Source organism: Danio rerio, chromosome 8 (assembly GCF_052040795.2).
Source record: "Danio rerio strain M-AB ecotype USA chromosome 8, GRCz13ab, whole genome shotgun sequence".
Classification (NCBI taxonomy): Eukaryota; Metazoa; Chordata; class Actinopteri; order Cypriniformes; family Danionidae; genus Danio; species Danio rerio.
This window is the reverse complement of record NC_141028.1, coordinates 25064140-25090709: the sequence shown is the minus strand read 5'-3', so window position 1 is coordinate 25090709 and position 26570 is coordinate 25064140. Positions and strand designations below refer to the sequence as shown.

General features: G+C 36.3%; 2 protein-coding genes across 4 annotated transcripts in view; one reads left to right on the top strand and one right to left on the bottom strand.

The window, feature by feature from the left end:
* Window positions 1-26570, bottom strand: part of nkain5 (sodium/potassium transporting ATPase interacting 5) — a 73328-nt gene that overhangs the window by 20360 nt on the left and 26398 nt on the right. The gene's annotated exons all lie outside the window — the stretch shown is intronic.
* The window catches only part of si:dkey-70p6.1, a 42954-nt gene continuing 18118 nt past the window's right edge, over window positions 1735-26570 (top strand). For all 3 annotated transcript variants that reach the window (XM_087263751.1, NM_001123314.2, NM_001045205.3), the window contains exon 1: window positions 1735-2133. The gene's annotated coding sequence lies outside the window, so the exon portion shown is untranslated. The remainder of the gene's footprint in view (window positions 2134-26570) is intronic.

Sequence of the window (26570 nt, the reverse complement as noted above, 5' to 3'; positions counted from 1 at the left end):
TGAAAAACTTATTTTTAATCATATGTGCATAGTCAAAAGAAGAGTCAATAATTAGTTTGATGCATGGAGATTGATACGTCTACTAGAAAAGATCATGACCAATACAAATTTATTAGTTGTACCCATGCATGTCGTTCCTTATCTGGCTGTGAGACAATGGTTAGGACCAGTGGTGACGGCTTTTTAAACAAACTGTACATTTATTTTTTGTTTAATAGCTGTACACACACCATAGCTTTTTCTTTTGGGTGTACATAAAAATATATACTCTTTTTACACCAGCAAACATATTATTTCAAACACCATAAACAATTATCTATATACTGATTTTTCTTAGAATTTGCGTTTACATATGCACTGCTCCGTTGCGTTGTGTTTTTCTATATTTATACAGCAATTAAGCTGTCAGCCCTGAGGTTGCATTTTTCATAATTTGGACGCCCCCTGCTTGACTAGCCCCTGCAGTGCCTAGGCATGTTCAGCACAGATCACCCACCTGAACACAGCGGCTGCTGCAGTCAGTGTGCTCACTGGCATGGTCCGCAGGCCCACAGATGGGTGATTAACAGCAGGGCGCAGGGCTTTAGGTCTGTGCGTCTCAGTATGTGCTGATAAATAAATGTACTACCTTTATAGAGAGCTGTGTTTGTTTGGTGAACCTGGAATACTGGAATGTTTGTCTTCTTTTGATTCTGTGTGTTTGTGTGATACCTGTAGCAATTTACTTGTGATTAAATGGTCCTGTCATGCAAAATACACTCTCTAACATTGCCTTAATCGTTTCTACAAAATAGTGAGACATCACAAAGTGCATAATTTAAAAAATAAAATGTGTGTAGTTCTGTTCAGGCTTAATATTACAATCACAATGCTAAATACAACTGTAAAACATGCCTAAAAAGGCTTTGTCCACTTCATCAAAATGACAAAGTGTTAAAATTACCACAAAAGACCACCTACTCTCCTCCTACTGACATAATGGGATGTGTTGAGAAATGTGCATTAAATAACTGAGTTGTTCATATACTTCACTGCATTGTACCAAAACAGATAACAATCAAAATCGTAGTTGCTATCTATCCTGCTCATTCACTTGCTTTCCAGCTAACTTAATATGATGCATAGAATGGGGTTGGTCATTTAATATCACTCCAGTGTGACACTGAACAGTCTTGCAAAAGTGATGTAGAGGCTGACGAAAGTGAGAGGAGGAGAAATCAAAATGCAAGTGTTGACAAGAAACTCACCTTTAAACCATCTGAAAATGCTAATGAGCCTCGCAGATCTCATGTGATCAGATCACGTCAGTAAGCGTGCCATCAGTGGTCATTCCACGAAGAACCTTTAACATTTATGGAACCATCCCATTGGACAAATGGTTCTTTAAAATATTATTTGAAAATTATTTAAAATTTATTTAAATATTGCTTAAAAACTTTTTCTTTATCATTAATAAAATTTTTAGGTAAATATGACTTTAATATTTTATATAAATATATAATGTTCTCTTATAAACTTTGTATATTGTTATTGTGTATATTGTTTATATTATATTTATAAACACCATAAATCAAAATAGCTAATATAAAGTATTTTTAAAGCAGAATTTTATAGCGTATTAATAAATTCATTATGCTACCACAGTCCACAGTGCTTTCTGTAGCTACTTTCCAACCGCTGGCTGTCATGCCCAGATTGGCCGCGCAGTGGCGCAAAACGCGAGCTCCAGATGCCAATGGAGTGGGCACCGCGCTGTCATATGGTACTGTCGCCGATGCTCGAGACAAGATTGAGGCTCGAGGAGACTCTGAGGCTCAACGGAGGCAGTCGTGACGTGGTGTCGATATCATAACCGATCCTCGACTTGGAATAACCCAGCTGTGCGTTTGCGCCTTTCGCCTTGTGCGCGACGCGGCAATGCACAGGAACAATGGGGATGGTCAGAGGTTGCGCTGAGGACGCCAGATGCCATACCGCACACATGTCCTCCCTAACATACGAATCCAGGCTCAACGCAGGTTATTGATTATGCTTGCGGGGTCCGACCGGGAGCCAGACGTTTCAGTAGCAGCAGCAGAGAGTGCAGCAAGGTGGATGCTGCGCGGCGACGCGCCCCCTGAATCCCTAAACTGAGTGAGTATCTTCAGCAGCATCTGTATACGACTTTCATTGGCATGCACTCCTGCCTACGTGCTGACCACACAACGGAATCCTGTATTAAACGCATATCAGAATGTATACTATTATCGTTTACTGTTGGACGCAGGATGAAAACGCGTCCGGTTTACACGAGATTAATGACTCGCATCATTTAAGTCAGACGACACGTGTGCAACAGCTCCAGTGCAGCCGCATTACCCTTTGTGATTCGACGCTTAATTAAACGATTTATAAGCAGGTTGTGGCTCACTCTCTCACTGAGCGGAAACCGGCACTGTTCGGTATCACATTGAATACCGTGAATTATGGAATCAATTACGAGAGCAGCGACATAGCCACTCGCTTATTATATATCGCTTATATATTTGTTTCGCCTCAATTAAACGGGATTTCGATGGAAACCTCTCGCCGTCTGCTGTGGGAGCTGGCCTCGAGGACGCGCCTGCACTGCGCGTGCATTTCCACTTTGATCTTGCCAGATTATTTCCTGAGTGCATCGGTGATTGGCGGGACAAAACCCATGGGAGCAACGAATTGCTCGTGCTGAATAAGAGGTCGACCGCTGCGGGCCATAACATATTATGCATTCGCGCTACACAAAACATTGGCGAGCCGGGAAAACAATAGTGTTGCATTACATATTTCAGTAGAAACGTTTTTAATGTTCTGGCTATATGAACTATATGAACGTTTTTAATGTTCATATAGCCAGGGCAAGCCGTGGCAAGACGGAATTTATTCTGCTAACCTGTTGTGTGCCTTATTAAACCGCCGCAGTAAAAGCTGACTGAGCTCCTGTCTGCAAAAAAGGTGCAGCACTTCAAGATGATGATGTGTAATTTTGGGACGAGTCAGTAAGCAAGTTGAGGTGGCACGCGCGGTTTAATGTCTCTTGTGCCAGATAAAATAGAGGAGAAAATAAACTAAGGATTCACGAATTTAAAGAATTAAGCTAACTGTATTCCGACTAAAATTTTCATGCAATGGCTTATCCTGCTTACCCTCACATTCATTCACTGAATCATTTTGTTAGGTTTGTTTCTAAGCATGTGTCAGCCAATAGCAACCGAGCACTGCTTGCGAAACAGATCATGATTGGTTAAATTTAATGAACAAACAAGCCACCTGTACAAAAGGTTTTGTTTTTGGCTCAGTGTAAAATCTTTCATAAACATGCATGTGTATGTGTGTGAATGTGTGTGTGTGTCATTCATGTTCCAATAATGTGTTATGATTAAATTTTACTTTGGTAATTAAGAATTAAGACACATTTTAATGTGAATGTGTGTTTAACAATGAGGTAAAATTAGTCACGACATTCCTTCTGAAAACTTATTAGTATTAGTTTTATAATAAGATATGAACTAATTTGATGCGTTTCAGTCACAAATGTGCTTTTACTAGCAAAAGTCTTGAATGTCTTTCTGGAATACAAGATGTTCAAATGCAAATCTTCATGAAAGCCTCATACGGTTGTTTTTAATTCTGCACATTTGAGGCTGCGTCAATAATTGTGTACTTCCATACTTTATAGTACACTAAAAATTGTATGAAAGCAGAGTAGTATGTCTGAATTCGTTGAATTCGAAAAACAGTAAGCGTGAAGTACCCGGATGACTTACTTCCGCCGACATTCTAAAGTGTGCATCCAATGATATGCTACACTATCCCATGATGCCCTGCGTGAGAAGTAATGAATGAGAGTGAAGTGACGCAACACATGCATGTAGGTCACTTGATCAAGAAAAAATGGTGGATATAGTGTGTCCGAGTTCCATTCATACTGCTCACATTCATATTATATAGAGCAGGGGTCACCAATCTTGTTCCTGGAGGTCCGGTGCCCTGCAAGGTTTAGCTCCACCTTGCCTCAACACACCTGCATGGGTGTTTCAAGTAGTAAGACCTTGATTAGCTTGTTCAGGTGTGTTTGATTAGGGTTGGAGCTAAAATCTGCAGGACACCGGACCTCCAGAAACAAGTTTGGTGATCCCTGGTATGGAACACACTTTACTAACAGCCGAGTAGTACATTTAAATTCAAATGCAGTACCTACTGAGTAGTAGGCGATTTCCGATGCAGCATAATATGTTTTCCTTAACACACCAGATTCAGATTATCAACTCATTAATAAAGAGATCCATGAACTGACCCTTGTGTGTCAAATAACAGGCGAGGAATAGAATTGAGAAACACTGACCTAATAGGACCATTTTCGTCACAAATGTGTTGTTTTAAACAATTGTTTCAATGACTCACAGCAGTCTTTCTGCAATCTTTGCAATATTAGATGTTTTATAAAAACATAAAAAAAAGACTCGATTCGATAGCAGATGTGTTTTTTTAGAATTAGTTCAGTGAGTCATTACAGTTAATTTTAAATGCAAATGTTCAAAAATTACAGGCTAATAAAAACTTAGATCACAAATATCTTGTTTCTAAGGAAATGGCTGAATGACTCAACACTATTTAATCAAGGAGTTGAATGACTCACAACACTGAAATCTTTATGATTTTTAGATGCAACTGATTTTTAGATGCAACTGATTTTTTGGCGGAACTGATTTTTAGATGCATTTTTTTGTAAAAAGATTCAGAAGAATCGAGTTATTGAAATGCATTAGAGCTCCAGTGCAGAGGGAAGCCTTGTCAGTTCAGACTGGTGATGTACCTGTCATACATACAACAGACAGATGAAGGCTCTGTGTGTGTCATGTCTGTGGTTTTGCTAGAATCGCTGCAATGAATCAGACTGTTGGGGCCAAGCTGTTCAGTCATATAAGCTTTCTGTTGATTGTTGGAGACTAGAACAGATATGATGTCCCCAACTATGAGCATCAGAGAAAGCAAGCAGAATGTTCGCAATGTCTTATCAACAAAACAGAAATCCCACATTGGCCTACGTGTGTCTGAAGGGGCAATTGAATTGTTTTAAGGTAGTTTGGAAAAACTACCATTATAATATAACCTATAAATGTAATCTACTCGTGATGCTATAGCAAAATTCAAATGAATGAAATGACAGGTTTAATTGTACAAAATAATTAACTCTTCTGTTTTTTTATTATCATTATTATTTTTGTGAAAAGCCTAACAATGTTTCTATTTGAATATTACTACATTTTCTTTCAGTTTTCTTTACCTCAATTTCAGATATTATTTTTAGAGAAACCGGAAAGGTAATCAAGACTCAGCAATGAAGAAATAGTTCACTCAAAAATGTAAATTTTGTCATCATTTACTCACCCTTGTATAACATCTTTATGAGTTTTTTTCTTTTGTTGAACACAAATAAAGCTATTTTGAAAATATTGGAAACCTGTAACCAGTGCTTTCCATAGCTCCAACTTGCTTCAACACACCTGCCTGGAAGTTTCTAGTATATCTAGTAAAGCCACAGTCACACTAGAGTTTGAGCATGTGAAATTCTGTTATATGGCGCTGCAAAAAGGGGTTGGATTAAACAAAATTATTAGGCATTTTAAAATGTGGGTTATTGGTCCATATTTAAAATTTTTGTCAAGAGAGGTCATGTTTTGATCTTCGATTGGTCTCACGCATTCACGTGATGCAATTTTGAGTTCACCAAGCTTGAACTTTGCACGGCAGTGAACTGCTAAACTTGTCGCACAAGCTTGTGTTGCTCGTCTGACACACTCGCGTGCATATGAATGGACGTCTATAGGGTGAAAAGTCCAGTGAGACCATGGCTTGAGAGCTTGATTAGCTGGTTAAGGTATGTTTGATTAGGGTTAGAGCTAAACTCTCGAGTTCAGCTGTTAATCAAAATCAAATCGCAATCGCAATTTGAAAAGTTTTGATTAGCTAATTGCAAGAGGCTGCGTTATGAAATACAGTTGAAGTCAGAATTATTAGCCCCCTTTTTCATTTTTTCTTCTTTTTTAAATATGTTCCAAAAAATGTTTAACAGATTCAGGAAATTTTCACAGTATGTCTGGCGATATTTTTTCTTTTAGAGAAAGCCTTCTTTGTTTCATTTAGACTAGAATAAAAACAGTTTTTACTTTTTTAAACATCATTTTATGGACAAAATTATTAGCCCCTTCAGGCTTTTTTTTTTCTGATAGTCTACAGAACAAACCATCGTTATACAATATCTTGCCTAATTAACCTAACCTGCCTAGTAAACCTAGTTGACCAAGTTAAGTCAAATTTCACTTCAAGCTGTATAGAAGTGTTTTAAAAAAATTGCAAAGTAATAGTGTCTAGTAAAATATTATCTACTGTCATCATGATAAAGATAAAATAAATCAGTTATTAGAAATGAGTTAAATAAAACTATTATGTTTAGAAATGTGTTGAAAAAATCTTCTTTCGGTTAAACAGAAATTGTGGAAAAAATAAACAAGGGGGCTAATAATTCAAGTGGGCTAATAATTCTAACTTCAACTGTATATGTCTATTATTTAATTATTTAATCCCCCACCCAGAGCAAATGTCATCTGTATATGACAGTCTTACAAGCCAGTTGAGTGAGAACACTTTTGTTCCACCCAATCAGAATTGCACAACTGAACTACGGGAACGCCCACAATAAAAAAGACAAGTGAAGTAATGGCATCTGCAGCTTCAAAGGCATTAAATGATGAAATGGGAACATTTTGGTTTAATTTTTGGTCATTTTTAAGCTCTATTGCAGAATGTTTGCCATAACGTACAGATTATTAAGCTGAATAACAACTACAAAATTATATAGATAAATATATTTTCCCCAAATCGCACAGCCCTACTCTTCAGGACACTGGCCCTCCAGGACCAAGTGTGGACACCCCTGATGTATACCAATGGTTATATGTTTCCAATATATTTCCAAATATCTTTATGCTTTGTCTTCAACAGAAGCAAGAAACTCCTAAAGGTTTGAAACCACTTAAGTGGAAGTATATAGTGAGTACATTTTCATTTGTGGGTAAACTATCCCTTTAAAGCTTATCTTTTTATAATTAAGAACATTTTAAAAAGCAAATAAACTATTTTATTATAAATTCTTCCTTAAACTAACAGGCAACAACCAAATTTAATACTAATAATAAAAATGATATTCTGTTTAAGTCTTCTACTAGAGAAACATTTTACATGAACCCAACAGCTTGTTTTGTCACAGCCGAAATGTGTTTCCACTGTACTCAATTTCCTGAACCTCTTGTTTATCCTGGGGTGGCCTATTAAGTGAACAGAGCCTTCATATTTGGAGAGAGCTGTCAGAGATTTGTAGGTCTGTGACGGTGTGATAAGGGCCCACAGGCAGACATCCATTAAACTTGAGGCTTTGCTGATGATACTGTGAACTGCAGAGGAGTTCCTTCTCTCAGCCTTATAGTGGAGCAGATGAGTGCTCATAACTCCTCACAGGAGGAAACCTATAGTCCTTGAACATATGCGGGTGTTTGCGTCAAATGTTTTTTAGGCCCGCAACATCTACCAGGAAAGTGAAAATACTCTTTTTTTGGCACTGAGGAATTTTTAAAATCAGTGGAGTCTTTCAATTCTACATAAGGTTTTTTATATTAAATCTAAAAAAGATCTTTAGAATAAGATTTTTAGGCTAATTAGGCTAAGATTTTCCAGAAAGTTTTAACATTACCGGTAACTTCCCGGAATGCTGCTATGTGTGAATGCAGAAGGAAGATTGCCGGAAAAAGTGTGTTAACGCTCAGAATGCGCTGAATGCGCTGATGTGAGACACCTACTTTAGCCAATTAGAACATTCAGATGCATTCACATCTGCACTGTTTATGAAAACAAAAGCCTTTGAATATTTTTCCAGACACGTTTAGCTGCTAGTTGCTAGTCAGATAACATATCCATGTTCATTTTTAATTTCAACCGTGAAAAAATTGTCAATAAAATGCTGTTTGTTTACCTTCAAGCTCTGCTTGATGTGTGTACACGTGAAGAAGAGCACCAGCACACACATATTATGTACATCTCGACATGCAAAAGTGTTCCTTCATATGTCCTTTATAAGTGTTCACAATACTTATCCATCTACAGAGTTTGTAATGTAGTCAAACATGTAAACATTTAGCTGTGGTTTGCGCTTCTGCCTTTGGATGTCTCTGGGACAAAAGCAGCTGCATGAATGGTAAAGCTTTAAATAAAAGTGAAATCATTAACAAAAGCCCGATCTCGTCTATGTTTACAAATACAAGTGCAGCCATTTCAAGGTCATTTCTGGTTTATGATGTCAGAATTTATTGGTATTTTGGAATGGATGTGTGAATGCTCTTTTTAAAGGAAAAATTCCAGAAAGTTCTTGACTGTGTGAACAGCATTTTTTTTTTAAGTTACCGGTGGAGTCGTTCCTGAAATTTTCCGGATATTTACTAGTGTCATTGTGTGAAAGGGGCCAGTTTTGTTCCAACCCTATCAAACAGATGATCCAACTAATCAAGATGTTCAAGACTACTAGAGACTTTTAAGCAGGTGTGAGTAGAACGTGGATGGAGCTAAAATCTGCGTCAGAATTTAAGACCAATGTTCTAAGGCATCGCTGCAAAACCCCACCTTTGGAGTATTTGAAAGAAGTGCGCATGAAAACACCGAAATCCAAATTAATTAATTGCACATAGAACATCTATAGTTGCACACAGTATCCAGAATGTGTGCATTGGATGCTAGCTGGCTTAGTTTGACAGTAAAGTCATGTGGGAGAGAATTCTCAGTGAGCAAACCCATGGTTTGCAAAACAACATCTCAATTTTTTGTCTTATAAGTTAAGAGTTAGCTTAGTTTTTGTGGCGTGCATGACTTGACTGATAGAGTGTGTAGGATTGGCACCAGTTTGCATCAGTGGTGACAGAAAGGACTCTAATTGGCTGTTCGGTTTAACAGTCAGTGTATAACAATAAAAGTGATGAAAGCGGGTAAAGAATTTAAGATGCCACTGACAGGCTGTTCAGATTTCATCATCGTACCTGAGCATTTCAGTATGTGAATATATTCATAACTTGACACAAGCTGTCTGAATGAAGTGAGTGAAATTGTTTATATTCAAAATCGAAAGCTAAAGTATGTTCACGGATCTTCTTGCTTCTTGTTACCGCACTTGAATTTGGCCGCTGGCTGTAGTCTTTGAGGTGAGTTCAAGCTTAATTTTTTAGCCCCAGATGGAAGTAACATGGTAGGCTTTTGTCTTCACTAGTTTTTTTTTTTGTGGGTTTGGTGTTTCAGGTCCTTTAATGATAGGTCAGAAGGTCCTTGTCTACTCCAAACAAAGGTCGTGAGGCCGAAAATCTCTGGTAACTTTAAAATCTGATATTTTTAGTCACTGTGATTTGGTCCTTTTGCAATTCAGCACTGGAGGCTGTTCATGACACTAGTAGTTTACCTACTTTGTGTTTTCTTACTATACTAACAGATTTTGCACAGTTTTTAAAATGACAAATGACTATGATCTGTTTATATTTGAGAAGGTTTCGACTACTATGTTTTTCTAATAGATTTACAGCATAATACAGACACTCATCATGCTGTGTTTATGTAGGATATTTACAGGATACGTGTAGGCATGAGGCGGTATAAGTTTCTGATGGTATGATAACTTTGGATAAAAATATCATGGTATTGTGATTACTGCTCTAAAATATGTTGTTTTTTAATGTCTTGGTAAAAAACAAAAATATTTTTCCCTATTGAACACAATTTATTTTATTTTAGGAAACATTTATAATATTTTGGAACAGTAAACATGTCAGGCTGCATAATTCAAATAAATTATTGACCTCTGCTGTCTTCACTCTGTCTTCAGAATCTACCCTGTACCCTGTTGTTGTTTACAAAGCTGTCTAAAGCGCAAGCGGTTTCACTTTCTCAGAGAGCTCAAGTGTGCATCTATATTTGAAATAACAAACTTCTTGAGCTGATGATCAGGACGTGCGCGTGATAATTGAAGTACTTCTGACATCCGATCATTTCAGAAACTGACAAACGCGAGAGTAAAGCACAAAAAAACAAAGGAAAAGCCCAACAAAACAGGAGCAAATGATTCTTTCAGCAACCTAAAACATGAACAAACTGCCATGTTTAACTATTATCATCGTCTTTTTGACTATTAATAACTGAGAATGACAGAACTACTTTCTAACAAGAGGTTACATGTGCTGGTGAAGATTAAAGAAAATATGCACTGACTGTGGGCTATATGTTGCGTGTTGTTTTTGAAGCCAAATAAGGGCTAAATGTATGCTGTGTGTAGTTTGTATGTAACTGGTAACACCTGAGAATCTAAGGGTCTGTATGTGCTCAGGTATGTTGCATTTATTTGTTGATTTCATATAATTGGAGACGTTACAGTAGGCTATTTCGCACTGATCATTGATTTGCAGTTATAATCAAATCTTGTTCATAGAAGGTTAGTAATGAACATTTACACACAAGTATTTATGTGTATAAAGCATCTGTTTTGTGAGAAGTGCTTCTCATATAATATATGAACGACCAGTACAGCTTTACTTTGACATTTCCTCCAGCGAGAGTGACATTGACTGAAACTTTCTGTTGTACACCACGCTCACCAAAAGGGTACCATTGGAACACTTTTATCAGTGGAAACGCAAGCCTGATAAAGGTGACCCGTACCGACTCGTACCACTCAGTGGAAACAAGCCATAAAGTTTCTTTATTGGTATTGATGGTTCCATGAAGAACCTTTAACATCCATGGGAACGTTTCATTCCATTGAAGGCGTTTATATCAGCTGTGATCGCCACTGCCGCTTATCTGTATCAATCATCTGTGAAGAGTGCAGCGCAGAAGAGCCAATCGCAACCGTTTTTGTTGAGGGTGTGACCTATCAAAGGGGTGTAAGAGAACTAGACAAGGATCAGAAAGTGAGCTGGATATTTATATTTGTTCATATTATTTGCTAAATGCTCGTGTTGTTTAAAGGTACAGTTTATATATCTGACTGTTTGTATTAAATGACAAAATTGTATTAAAATAATATATAAATATTAATATATTCATACATTTTAATACAAGAATTGCTGTGAAGAAAATACAAAACTGTGTATGAAAAGCACCGTAAATGCACCGTGATATCGAATTGAACCGAATCGATGGCATGATAATCGTAACCGAACCGAACCGTGAAACTAGTGTAGGTTCACAGCTCTAGTGAAAAAGGTTTGAGATGATTCTGATGTTCTTCACAGTAAGAAATAAATGGAACTGTTTACTGAAAGGCACCTTTACAACAAAAGTAGTTGTGTAAGGTGTTACTAATGCATTCTAGGAGTTTTTTTTTTATGGATTTCTATGTTTTGGGTAGTAACTTCTGGTTTTGATCAATGTTTTTTTGTCTCCTTCAATCTGTGTCAGCAGAATATTTTTAATGATATTAACTGCTAGCACTGTAGGATTGACAAAGTAGCAGCAGTGCAGCTAGTTAGTTAGTTCTGGAACAAGTTATAATCTCAGAACAATTATGTAAAAGGTAGCGCTGAGGAGTTTTGCTTGAAGGAAGCTTTTGTTTTAAACCCAATGCAAGAGGACAGAGGACACTGTGTCTTACCGCTTGCTCTGGGATAAATCATTTAACATTGTTCATGCTAAGAAGACTTAAGAGCTGTTGAAACAGATTTACGGCACCAAAGCAGGAAGTCATTCATTTTCTATGAGAGTTGTGATTTCTGATCCTATGCGTTGTGGCCAATGGAAGAGCAGATTACAGCAGTCATGTATGAATGGCTAATAAAATGTGCTTTTGTTTCATATTTAGATTTTTTTTGTGCTTTATTTTTCTCTTATACATCCTTTCCTCTTTCTTTTTGCTGATGTTGAACGGGCAGAAAGAGAAGGAAGAGAGTGAAAGGGGAAAAAATGGAGAGGGGGAGGAGGCGAGAGAGTCATGTCTCCGGGGTTTGGGGGGACGTGCCAGTTTCTCTCTGACTGAAATCTAGGGCTTCACAGTAATTAAAACATGCCATTCCCCAATCTCTCTCTGTTTCTCTTTCTTCTTGCCTGCTCCTGAGCTCCCCACAAACAGACACAGTCTTTCTCTTTATTTCTCTGGGGAAGCAATTGACTGGAAGATAGAAGCTGCTGTCTGACTAAGAGATGGAGACCTGCCATTGTTTCTTGATTTTGATTGGATCTATGTTAAAGAAACAGGAGTCCTTTTGGGAAGAAATGAAAGACAGAGAACCTGCTTAAAACCTATAACCAGTGTGTGGTTGTGTCCTGAAGTTTATGGAGGACTTTAGAGACCTGTATGCTTTTGTTATTGGAAATATGAGATACTGCAGACTATAACCACTGGAGAACAGTAGCTTTAACATATAATTGAATATGTGGATAAAAACTCATCGGCCACTTTATTAGGTACACCTGTCCAACTGCTCATTACTGCAAATTTCTAATCAGCCAATCACATGGCAGCAACTCAATGCATTTAGGCATGTAGACATGGTCAAGATGATCTGCTGCAGTCCAAACCGAGCATTAGAATGGGGAAGAAAGCTGATTTAAGTGACTTTGAATGTGACATGGTTGTTGGTGCCAGACGGGCAATTTAGAAATTGCTGATCTACTGGGATTGGGATGGGACAACCATCTCTAGGTTTTACAGAGAATTGTCTAAAAAAGAAAAAATATTCAGTAAGTGTCAGATCTGTGGGCGCAAATGCCTTGTTGATGCCAGAGGTCAGAGGAAAATGGTCAGACAGGTTCGAGCTGATAGAAACAGTAACTCCAATAACCACTCGTTACAACCGAGGTATGCAGAAGAGCATCTCTGAATTCACAATACGTTTAACCTTGAGGCGGATGGGCTACAGCAGCAGAAGACCACACCCACACCCTTTATTTAAAACAAAAAGTAAACAGTTTTAGTAAATTTTACACTTCGATTTAAACTTTTCTCCCAGTTATCGATTCCAGTATCTTAGGGTGCTTTCACACCTGTGAATCGATTCAGTTGTTCCGAAACAGAGATTAAAATTGTTACATTGTTGCTCTTTGCTCTTGGAGCGGTTCGCTTTCACACTGCAAAGTTTCTAATCGGACCAAAAGAGCTAAAACAAGTCACGTGCGAGTAAACTCTCCTTACACTGGTCAGAGTGTCAGGGTTTATTTTGCAGCGTCCCGCTCAGCTGTCAGGAGAAGTGGTGGTTTGGTGGTGATTGACAGGGTGCGCGCGCGTGACGTGTCTGAGGAGAGACACGGTGGGGAGGGGTGAGAAGGGTGCGCGACGATGCCTATTTGAGGACTGGGAGAGAAACGCGAGATTACCGGGAGATCATCACTCGTTTGCGGGCATCCGGAGACTCGCGAAACTTCCCGCCCTACTCATAATTCTCTCTTCATGTAGCCGTAAGCCTATTACATATCCATAAAACACTGTAATATAACCGCGCTCGGATCGGATCGCTTTCTCACTGCAATCGAACCGCTCCAGGATTCGTTTCAATCGAGCCGAGACGACCTCATTCAAGCGATCTCGGAGCGATTACTTTGGCGCGGAACAGAGTGCGATTGCCCTGTTCACATATGCCAATCGAACCGCGCTAACTGGGCAAACGAGATACGTTCCGAAACAAAAGTGTAGGTGTGAAAGCACCCTTAATCTGGAGTCTCCGTTGTCTTTAAACAACATATTACACACAGCCTAAATAAATTCATACTGTAGCCAGGAAGTAGTACGTCATCATTTATTGCAGTAATATATCATAACTTGCATTAGAGCTCTCAAGGACAGGAGGGGTTTGGTTCATTTGTGTTTCAATTTAAATGGCGAGCTGCACTGAAAGTCTCCAATTAAGAGCGAACAGGATGTTTTCGTTTTGCTTGGCCACATTAATCAAATATGAAGTAGTAATAATTTTAAAGCAATTGTACTGGCTATCCTAAATAACTGCAAAGCATTAGCTGATTTTACCAATTAAACAGGATTTTGTCTTGCTCTAATGAGTTGGTTTTCAGAAGGGCAAATTAATCAGTATGAGAATAAAGACAGGGACTGTGTATCGGAGACAGGCCTCCGCTTCTTCCCAAACAGTATCCATGTAATTACACAGGAAACAAGCTCTTTACCGTTTAATTAGCCTAGCGAAGGCAAGATGTAGATTTAGCCACAAACGCCTCACACTTGCCAAGTTTGACTCAGTCCAGAAAGTGTGATGGCAAGTTCAACCGTAGTCTATTTTGGCTGCATTTGAACTTGAGAGAGAACATGTGTTTGCACACAGTGCCTTCCACGAATGTTGGCACAAAGAAGCAAAGAACAGTGTGAAAATAATGTTTTTATTACTCAACCTTGTTGTCTTTTACTCAAAATCTTAAAATACAAAAAATAAAAAAATAACACAATAAAAGTCATCTCATACCCTGATAGCGATATATACCATGATACACGATACTAATCACTTTTTTCGAATGTTATCACTCGATTGAATGGGTGTTATCAGTGGTTATAAGCTGATAGATATATTCCATAGGGGCCTTCTGCACCTACTGGTAGGCTCCAAAAGCTGTTATCATCCATTCACATGGTGAATCAGCTATACTAATAGAGAAGACTCCAGATCCAGATCTGTTTTTGCATTACTGTGGCAGTTGAGTTTAGGGTTGAGGTAGGGGTAGATGTTAATAAAATACAATTAATGGTAAATTTAATAAGTAATATAAATAATTCTTGTTAACTTCTGGCCACAGCCGTATGTGATCTATAGCTGATTAACCATGTGGATGGATGATAACAGCCTTTTGAAGAAAAAAGAAGGACCCTACTGACCCATATCTATTAGGTGATGACCACTGATGATGACTATTCAAACATGTCAAAACTTTCTAATCGGCTGATACTAATTCTGTATATTCAGTAATATATATATATATATATATATATATATATATATATATATATATATATATATATATATATATATATATATATATATATATATATTTATTTCTATATATATTGAGCAAATGTAATGGACTATTTCTTTTTTCATTTTATTATGTATACACTCAGAAATGTATTCATTTTTCTTTATATGTGATCATATATTTACTTTATTTAAAACTTAGAAACATAACATAAATATAATTAAATAAAAAACACTTTTCAAAAAGGAATGACTACAGATTAAGCATAAAAATAAACAAATGGCACTAAATAAAACCAAAATGTAAATATTGTATTTTAAACGCAACCTTGAAAAAACAAAATAACAACGTCTAATGATGTTTCAGCTTAATGTTGTGTGGACTTTGTGTGGAATATGATGTCTATCAGACATTGGGTTTTCGTTGCCATACCTAATAAATAAATGTCAGTATTTGACGTCAATCTGACATTGGATTTTGGTCACTTTCCAACACAACCTAAAATCAACAAAATATTAACGTCATTTCACGTCGTTATTCATCGTCAAAATAACATTGTCTTTAGACGCTGGTGACTTAAATCTAAATTAATATGAAAATCTTATGAGATTGTGCATATACTGGGTTTTAATACCACAAAAAATATCAAACAAACAAACAAACAAAAACGACAGAGCATAATGAGACAATATACTTTTTATTTTGTCCATATTGCATGGCCCTTCTCTTGAATTTGTCTATGGATAAAAGTAGAGTTTTTTTGCTCATATTTACCAAGCCTGCCAATAATAATCTCAATATTAGTGGATAGCACTATATATGTGTGTGTTTGTGTGTTGGATAAAATAGCGCTAGTTTAATAAACACCATAAGGTTTAATCCACATTGCCGCTTATTCTAGCCAAAAACCGCCCACTTAGACAGGACAGACCAACACATATTGATTAAACCACAAAAATAGTGCCGTCTAGGTTCAGACTGGAAAACAATAACTGTTTCATAATTTATGACTGTTATTAAAGGAAATACTCAGAGTGGTGAGCCATAAATCACAGCATAATGAGCTGTAGATGCAGGAGATGTCATCATAAATTTCTGAATCTATAATATCTTTGATTGGGTTTTGCTGCTTAATGTTAAGTCTAGTCAGATGAGCAGAGATGTGGACTGTTTTATTCAGTCGGCTCAAACTAGTCTAAGTCTGTGCATGAAACACACCATTATAGCGAATGACCCTGTGAATCAGTAGGACCAGCACGTGATTAGATCATTCATTCATTCATTAGGGTGAAACATAGTCAAGTCAAACTCCATCTGGCCTCAGACTAATGAAGATGGAGAACTGGATCAAACATGGAGTGTCAAGGTGTAATTGGAGCATTTAGTAAAACCTGCAAAGGTAGAAAATGTACTGTCCATACTTCTTTACAGTGCATGAAACTGTAAAAACTAGAGAAACTACTTATTTCATAAAAAAATAAACAAATATATTAGGGAACACAACTAATTGCATAATAATTATAATAATTTTTTCTGATTATAAAACTAAATTAATGAAGAAATCTAACTTTAAATTATAGTGCTTTTATATGCGTGGAATACTACAGTGAATAATTTTTTTTAAATTCTTTTGTTGTCAACTAATTTATAGCAAAGCCTATAGACACACTATGAATGGGGGAAAAATGCAATGCTCAGTATGGCCGAAACAAAGAAGGAAATTCTGCCTTCCAGTCAGATTAGCCAATCATCAGTCTATATAACCCTGTGGCACTTTGGGGGAGGGGCCTATATAGATTCACTTGTTTGTTATGGCAATCCCTGTCTTTTGGTGACTACTGTGAGCATGTACGGCTTTTAATTGTAGAAATGAGATCACATCACATCCCATCACATATTGGGTGTTTCCAGTTTTATCCTTTGGTTTTGTCTCTGTTCTTCCAGTTTTTGCAACCGTGTCTACTTGTTAATGCAATTATGAAAAGCTGTGAAGCTATAAATGAATTTGGTGTTGTGAAATATTTGGCAATCGGTGGGTGAAGATTTTACTTGCTTATGTTTTCAAACAGGCGACGCAGTGGCGCAGTAGGTAATGCTGTCGCCTCACAGCAAGAAGGTTGCTGGGTCGCTGGTTCGAGCCTCGGCTCAGTTGGCATTTCTGTGTGGAGTTTGCATATTCTCCCTGTGTTCGCGTGGGTTTCCCCTGGGTGCTACGGTTTCCCCCACAGCCCAAAGACATGCGGTACAGGTGAATTGGGTAGGCTAAATTGTCCGTAGTGTATGAGTATGTGTGTGTGGTTGTTTCCCAGCGATGGGTTGCGGCTGGAAGGGCGTCCTCTGTGTAAAAACGTGCTGGATAAATTGGCGGTTTATTTCGCTGTGGCAACCCCGGATTAATAAAGGGACTAAGCAGACAAGGAAATATGTATTCAAACATCATTCCCCATTTAGAATATATGTGACATAGAACTGCCAGTGACTTGCGAGATCCAATCCGCTTGTTAAGTGGTGACATGTTTGTGACGTATGTAATACTGTTTCCGGGTCCAAGCCGCCATTTATTTGACTGGAGAAATCATTCGTTTATGATCACGTTTTTTTTCCTATCACACATTAAAGTTAATTTTACATAAAGTCATAGTGTACACAACAATCTCTGGGCTTGCTGCATAACAAATACCAAAAATTTTACAATTTTTCAAAAAATTAAACACTTTCTGGCCATCGGATATTAGGCATGGACATATATACTGCGATCGTGATTTTTAAAAGCATTAAATCACTTTGAAAACGTTCATTATTACCATTTCATGAGTCTCCCCATTCAGTTGAATAGAGCGCTTGGACCCGGAAGCCGCTTCGCGTGACGTCACACTAAACAAGCGGATATTCTCTGAACATATCTGAATATCCCTTGCACACAACGGCACACAGATTCCAATAGGCCCAAGTGTATTCATCCTTTAATTTTTGAAAATGCCGCTCGGAGGTCATGCACTGTATTTAATTTTACTGTATGCGAGTGCCGTAAAGGTGTGAGAAAGTTAAGCTGGTGCTGTAAAATCAATGTGCTGCATCTGATGCTATTGCTGTGTCTTTAATATAATGTAATTACTCCAGAGGTAAAAAAATAAATAAATAAAAATAAATAAAAATTTGAAAGGTTGATGGCTTTTTATTTGCATGTTGTTTTTTAATGTTTATTATTAACAATGCTACTATTAACAACTATTTTGTTCTTCAGTAGGTTATGGATAAAATATGGTAATTCTATTAGTTTAATAAAATGCCCCGATCCCCAATTTGGGAACCAGTGACATTGAACATAAATGACAAGTTCATATTTGGGCTTTACACATATAAAAATTAACACATTGCAAAAATTGCCAATAACAAATATGTACATTGAAGGTCAGAATTATTAGCCTCCCTGTTTATTCCCCCCCCCCCCCCCCCAATTTCTGTTTAACAGAGAGATATTTTTCAACATTTCTAAACATAAAAGTTTTAATAACTAATTTCTGATAACTGATTTATTTTATCTTTGCATAGGTGACAGTAAATAATATTTGACTAGATATTTTGGAGACACTTCTATACAGTTTAAAGTAACATTTAAAGACTTAACTAGGTTCATTAGGTCAACTAAGCAGGTTAGGGTAATTAGGCAAGTTATTGTATAATAATGGTTTGTTCTGTAGACTATCAAAAAAGTTGCTTAAAAGGGCTAATAATATTGACCCTAAAATCGTTTTTAAAAAAATTAAAAAATGCTTTTATTTTAGCCAAAATGAAACAAATAAGACTTCTCCAGAAGAAAAAAACATCATCAGACATACTGTGAAAATTTCCTTGCTCTGTTAAACAGAATTTGGGAAATATTTAAAAAAGAAGGAAAAAAAAAATCAAAGGGGGGCTAATAATTCTAAATATATATGCACATATATGTATGTTGAATGCATATATGACACATTTTATATATGTGAAATCCAAATATTAACTTGCATGTCATATTTGTAATTTGCATATATTGCCATAAATCAGATTTATGTGGGTAGGTGGCCCTGTCACAATAATCAATATATATACTTATCGCACAACACATGAACCTCAATCATTTTTGGTGATGCAATATATCGCCCATACATAAACAACTCTACCAACACATTAGCTGATGTGCAACATCTCCATCTCGATTGCAGGTGTCAATGTCAATATGGATTAAAAAAACACTAGCATTTACTATAAATTACTATAGTATATTTTCATAATGGTGTCTGACAGCTGAAAATAGATTTTGTACCAGATATCACAGCCTCTGTCCCTTTTTACCATGCACTTTTTTTTTTACATTTAATATTATTTATTTAGGAAACACGTTTTCACATTCTGATTCCAATGCCTAACTATTAAATTGTTAAAATGACTATAAATTAAATATTATCAAGAATAAAATATTATGTGTTCTTCAGAAGAGTGTATTGCATTTTGAGGATATATTGTCATTCAGGCATTTTATAATGAGTGACACAAACTGGTCTTAAAAAAACAATAATATTGTTCTTGGTGCAATATATCATACAAGAAAAATAGATATCGTGACAGGCCTATGAGTAAGTGCAGATCATGACTGTTGTGCTTGGTCATAGAGAATAATTAGTTGTTTTGGTGTTGTTGGGCAGACAGATCTCTTGCTGTGATCTTATTATAATATTCATAAATAACTGTACCGTGAGCGTCTGGATGCATGACTTAGTCTTGGACAGCAGTTTCCTTTACTTTTGTCTGCAGCCTTTGACAAGCACATGCTGTTTTCTGTTTATAAACATAAGTCTGTGCATGATGTATCCAGTCGTTTATCTTTAGGCATATTAATTAATTGATGCAAACCGTGTACAGTAGGTCACTTCAGGTACAACTAAGGGCAAAGGCATGCTTGCTACACAACAGCGTTACAGTAAAAAGGCATTTTCACGCTAATAATAGGCAAGACAGTATACAAGAGACAATTTCTTCCTATTGTCTCCTTTGTTGTTTCAACACGCTCTTGTTTGAGGTATTTTTAGCTCATTTCATGACTCACATTCCTTTGATAGTACTAAACCAAGAGCCAAAATAAATAAAACTAGGCTAATTCTTTATCTGATGAAATGTATGCGCTTCAGCTCGATGCCTGTTAGGTACAAATCTGAATCTGCCATAGAATCTCTTGTATCGCCACCAGCAGTACAAGACTCCGCAATGGAAAATAATAAAGACATTATTGTGTGTGCAAACAAAAGGTGACTGAATGATTCTGAATGATTCAGAACTCACTGTCCATTTAAAGACGATGGCCTATTCGGAGGAGTTCAGATTTAATGGAGAACATTGAACAATCGGAGACGTGTATATGACAATGCAGTCGAGTGTGTGAATGTACTGTACATTTGTCTTACACTGGTTCAGTTGAGTGCATCTGTTCTCCTGCAATTATCTGCGACGTCCCCTATAGATACGAAGAGTACAGTCAGAGAGATATGTGAGTGTACTTTATGCATGCGCAGAGCACATACACGACTACACATACATGCATATATTCATGTGAAAATTTAGCTTTGCTTGTGCAGGAATAAATTGCTTTTTCCTATTTATTTGAAATAAATTGTACCAATATTTCACTGTTTTAGTAGAGTGGATCAAATAAATACAGCCTCGATGAGCAGAAGAAAACACAAATATTACTTTCTCTGGAATTTTAATAAAATGTTTCAATAAAAGTATATTAGCGATTTCTTGTTTCTAATTTGATTTTTAAATGTTCTGAAGGTAATAGCTTGTTTTTTGTTTTTTTTAATGATACAAGCTTGTTTTACATTATTTGAGACCAAGTTTTGAGTTCAGTTGTCTTTTTTTATTTTTTATTTTTTTAGTAAATGCTCTAAATTTCAATATATTGATTTATGCTATAAATTAATTCATTTATAGAATTAAGTTAAAGCGCATCTATGATGATCTTTTGGAAGCTGTTTGGACAGAACTGTGTGTAGATATAGTGTGTCTACATTCATATTGGGGTGATTTAAAGACACTAAGTCCCTTTTTTAAAATATTCTGATGTTCAAGAGTTCACACTTAGATACTGTTTGACAACTTGTTAGCAAGTTAGCAGGTTTGGCATGCTGTCCCGGGAGAGAACCCTGAGCTCGGAGATAGTTGAGCCCAGGGCTCCCGCCAGGTCCATAAAGCATGAGAGGGGAGTACGAGGTCAGGTGTTCTCGAGAGCTCCCCTCGGCAAAAGAGGAAAGGAGGAGAAGGGGTGGATGGGGGGTTTCTTCGGAAAACGAAGATAGGGGTGTAGATCTTAGCTAGGTTATTTATAGTGAGTTTGGATCAATCCGATTGGCTAGCTAATGAGTGTAGATAAGTGGCCAGCTGCAGTCAATCATATCACGTGCTCCTCTCGAAATTAGTTTGTGAAACTTCATTTAAAATCGTATCCAAATACCTCCGATTTTGAGGAACACTGCAATGTGAGGTAGGAGTGTAGTTTCCCCACCCAGCGAATTGATTGACAATCGCGTATTAACATGTCTCTTTAGTAACATGTATAAGCAACTGAGATTAAAAGATCTGTTCGGCTCGCTGTGATCATCAATCATCATCAACGTTCAACGTTCAACGTATCAACGTTTTTAAAACAGTGCATGTTTGCAATTAATTACATCAATTTTACCATTTTTATCACCACAGCTGCATGTCAGTACAATTATAAAAGAACACGCTTCAATCCCTGTTTGTGGAGGTTAAATCTGGTTTATTTTGTACATTAACATAACGGATATCCATACAGCAGTGGATATTACTCTTTATTCCGTTAAACAGAAATTAAGGGAAAAAATAAACGGGGCTAATAATTCAGGGGGGCTAATAATCCTGACTTCAACTGTATATAGAGATTATATATATATTTTCTTATGCATGATAGTACACTGCAGTGCATCAGTGTGTGTGATCTTATTTACGTCTGCGGTTCTGCGCAGATTCGACCTTGGCATCAGGTCAGGTTGGACATTGCTGCCATTAATTTCTGTGCAGTTCTCTAGGACAGCCAGGGGCCTTCAAAGCCTGAAGCCGTGTGTCCTGACACAGTCAAATGAAGTTTAACACTGGGGCTCCTGGCAAATAAAGTGCAAGCTGACCACTTTGGCCCCTGGGACTCATGGCACATTTAGCAATAGATGAGCACTTGAACCCTGGGGCCCCTGTGACACTTAGTGTGAGCTTACACCGCTACTATTGCAGTCGTCTGACACTAGTCTACCCAATCGAGTGTTTTTAAAAAATATTGTTAAACAGGTGGCAGAGCAAGGGGTCTCAAATTCATCACACAGCAAAATATAGTGCATTTCAGGGCTAACAGAACAACACAGATGGTGGCACCAGCACCTGCTTTGCTAGGGCTCCACATGTCATTTTAATAACATTAAAAGTTTTTTGTTGTTGCGTAGCTTGACTTATGATTAGGGCTGCACAATATATCATTTCAGCATTGATATCGCAATGTGCAAATTTGCAATAGTCATATCTGCAATGTCAAGTTGGGGCTATAAATAAATCATGAAGAAGTTTTTAAGATGTGATTTGTGGAGTCAAAGTTTAACTCTAGTGTAAAAGAATTTTGTTTGAGTGAGTTTTAAAAGCATGAGACTGTACGACTTTAAGTGAAATTAAACTATTTAGGCAAGAGTTTGTCACTTTATCAAAGATTAATTGTTTCATTATTGATACAATGAGGACTAGTGTTATTTTACTTTTAATTATTGATTTTCTGTGCTTCATACTCCAAAATCATTAAGTTCTGTTTATTTCATTATATTTGCTCTATTGTTTTCATCTGTGTTTTATTTGTTACATTTAAAAATATATATTTTTTGGATAACTATTTAATTATTGTACAATTATTATTAATTGTATATTATTGTTATATTATTATTAATTCTTCCAAATAAAGTCATCTTGTGAAATTACAGTCATATCGCAATTTATACAACAGTTCTGTTTGGTTTTTGAATCTGAGTGGCAGATAGCCGTGCAATATATTGCCAGTAACATCACACAAAGGCCTCTTCACCTTCACTGTGTATTACTCCGCCCACATACAGCCAGCAACAAGCGGAGACGCTACAGTTTGACAAATATTACTGTTGTTAGACAAGAAAATGTACTTTTATGGCTTTTTTAGTCGAGAATATAGTTGTTTAGATTGCTACTATGCAGTTTATTTGTAAAAATAGTGCCTATTTTAAAATATTTACAGTTTCTGAGAGACAGCTCGTTGGTGGCCAAAGAAGACGGTTGACGTTGTCTATCCACAAGATGGCGCCAGGACCACATAATAAGCGATTGCTTAGTGCGTTTTCCTGAGCACGAATAAGAAGCTGAAAAACGGCAGCGTCTCGTTTTTTAAGGTGGACCGGATAGAGTCAATAAGAAGCTGCGAATAAGAAGCTGGATTCAGCCTCGTTCCTCCTTATCACAAACACAACAGCAGTCTGGTAAGTTAGTGATTACTGTTTTTTTTTCAAGGTTAATTATTGTGATTTTGTAACGGTTGCTTATTGGACACACATCAGAAGCGCCGCTTCACATTACGCTATCGAGAATCATTCAAACACTAGCTCTAAAGTGACATTGGTGAATTAGTAACGGCTTCTGCTGATCTGACGTCAGCTGCAGATGTGAATGATTGGTGGAAGAAAGTAGTTCCTAATACAAAAAGGTTTTAGACTCTCCGTGTTTGATTTTCTTTTTTGTATACAAGATTGCGCCGTCGAACTGTTGTATAAATGCAATATCACACTCGTAGCGGTGTGATATGGCTGTATATCAGCACTGGTGGGGCGCTAAGGCACTCGGCCTGCGGCCTCTGTGCCAAAGCATGCCTCCCACCAGTGCTGATATACAGCCATATTGCACTGCTACTCGTGTGATATTGCTCATATTTATTGCAGAAAAACTAAACATTTTAATTTTAGTTTTTAAAATATCGTGCAAGTTCAGATGCAAATTTATTTTCATTAAGAAAAACAGAACAATGTAATAGATGTGAAGTAGAGATAGCTTATCATACACATGTTTTGATCATGTTCTAAAATGACCAAGTTCTGGCAATCATTATTTAATTTCTTTTCAAATATTTTGCATGTATCAATTGACCCTTGTCCTATTGTAGGAAAATTAGGTTTAATTACAGATCCCAGTTTAGACAATAATACCAAAAGTATGATTTTGTTTTCAACATTAATTGCTAGACGTCTTATACTGCTTAAATGGAATGACAAATTTCCATAAACTTTTAATCATTGGATTAGGGATCTTATGTACCATCTTACAATAGAGAAGATTCGGTACTCCACCAAAGGCTGCAGTCAAAAATGTTATCTTATTTGGCAGCCAGTGCTGACATATATAGAGCAAATGGATCCAAACTTTATATGTGCAGTTTGACCGTTGTTTATTTGTTTCTTAATTTTTTTTCCTTCCCGCCATTTTATTTTATATAATTTTTTTTTCTTTATTTTATATTTGCTAAGCCTATTGTGACTCATTGTTAGCGTATATATGTACAATAGATAAGTGAACATATAAGGGAACTTTTATCTACTAGTATGGTATGTACGTCCAGTATATATGAAGACATGATGTAAAACATTAAAAATGTGCATAATATATCATATAGAAATGGTGCAGTGGGGCAGGGGGCTCTTTTGGAACAAAGATAACTTTTCTCTATTTTTCACATATTTTTGAACTTGTTTTATTGACCAAAATGTTGATTAAAAAATCTGAACAAAGAGAAAAACAAAACTATTTTTAAAACTTCTGCCTGTAATCACGATAACGCCAAGTAAACCGTATTAAAACTTTTTCATAACTTTATGCTTTCAATGACATTTGTTATGGACAACAAAAACCTAAAGGCATTTAAAACAAATGCAACACTAATATGACTTATTAACAAAAACACCTGGTATACTGTAAATCCAACATGCTAAATTACACATTGTGTGTTTTCTTCCATATTAAATTATTGTGAAAAAAACACAACATTAGCAAATTTGGTCTTTATAAATCACTTTTTGATGCATCAAGCACCATAATGTTTTTTCTTTATAATGGTTTTCTATGGGAGGAAAATGCCTGATATGCAATTTAGTGTGCTTTAGTTTAGCATGCTCCATCAATATTTTGAGTTCATCTACTTGTACATGTATTAAGGGTTTCCTGTTTTGATTCACGTCCAGCTAAATGCATTCGCTCCAGTGTTCAGTCTTTACTTTTGAACCGAGTTGATAAATAGTCAATGCAGTGTATAGTTTTTGTGTGTGTGTGTGTGTGTTTGTGTGTGTGTGTGTGTATATATATATATATATATATATATATATACAGTATGTATATGTGTATATATATATATATATGTATGTATATATATATATATATATATATATATATATATATATATATATATATATATATATATATATATATATATAAAAGCTATTCCAGCGTTATGGATGTGACATTTGCAGTAAAAACTCAACATATGTTAACATTATATTGAAACATCAGTTTATATTTTCCAGAACAATTGACCACAGAAGTAAGGGACTATAAAATATCAATCTTTAAGCATGTTTTGTACTTCAAATGAGGAAAATAAACATGCATTATGGATGCGACAAAAAAGTCTGTGGGTTTGCAGTATACAACATACAGCCCAAAAGAAACAATGGTAATCAAAATAATAAGAGTTGGCTCTCTATAAACAAAAATGATTGATTTTATTTTATTAAATATTTTCACATTTATAAGGAAAAAGTGTTGTAGATGTGATGTGACATCTCTACATTATGGTTGGACAGGATGTGAAATTGTCATTTGTGTGACTTTGGTAAATCATATAGAATAGTTTGAAAACATTGACAGATGCATTTTTGAGCATTTCTAAAGTACTGTAAAATACTTGCTTACCCGAAAAACCCAGAAACAGTTTCCGTATTTTGGTATAAATACAATTTCAACAGATGACTTTAATAGCTCTATTCCAAAATACTTTAGATTGATTAGGATGATTTTGTAGTGGAGTTAAATATAAACATCTTTATGTAATTTATTATATAGATTTAAAAACAAACTACAGTGATAAAAAAACAAAACACAATGGAGCAAATGTTAAAGTGAAATAAACTGCGCTTTATGGTTTTTCTGGAGGGAGTCAGTATTCGGGTACAGCAATTGAATAGTCAAATGTAAAATAACACTACATAGTCCCTCATATGAGTTATTCAATACAAATCATCTTTATTAAACAGCTTTATGCTCGACTAAAATGCTTTAAACTCTTAAAATGCTCACATAGTCGCAGGCCTAAAATTCCATTCTATTCTGGTTCAATTCTACAGTCTATCCACAAATCTGGTGTGTTTTGCCCTGCAGATTGCAGATCATTGCAGATCTTGCGATATGACTATTGCGGATTCACACATTGTGATATCGGTGCTTAAACGATATATTGT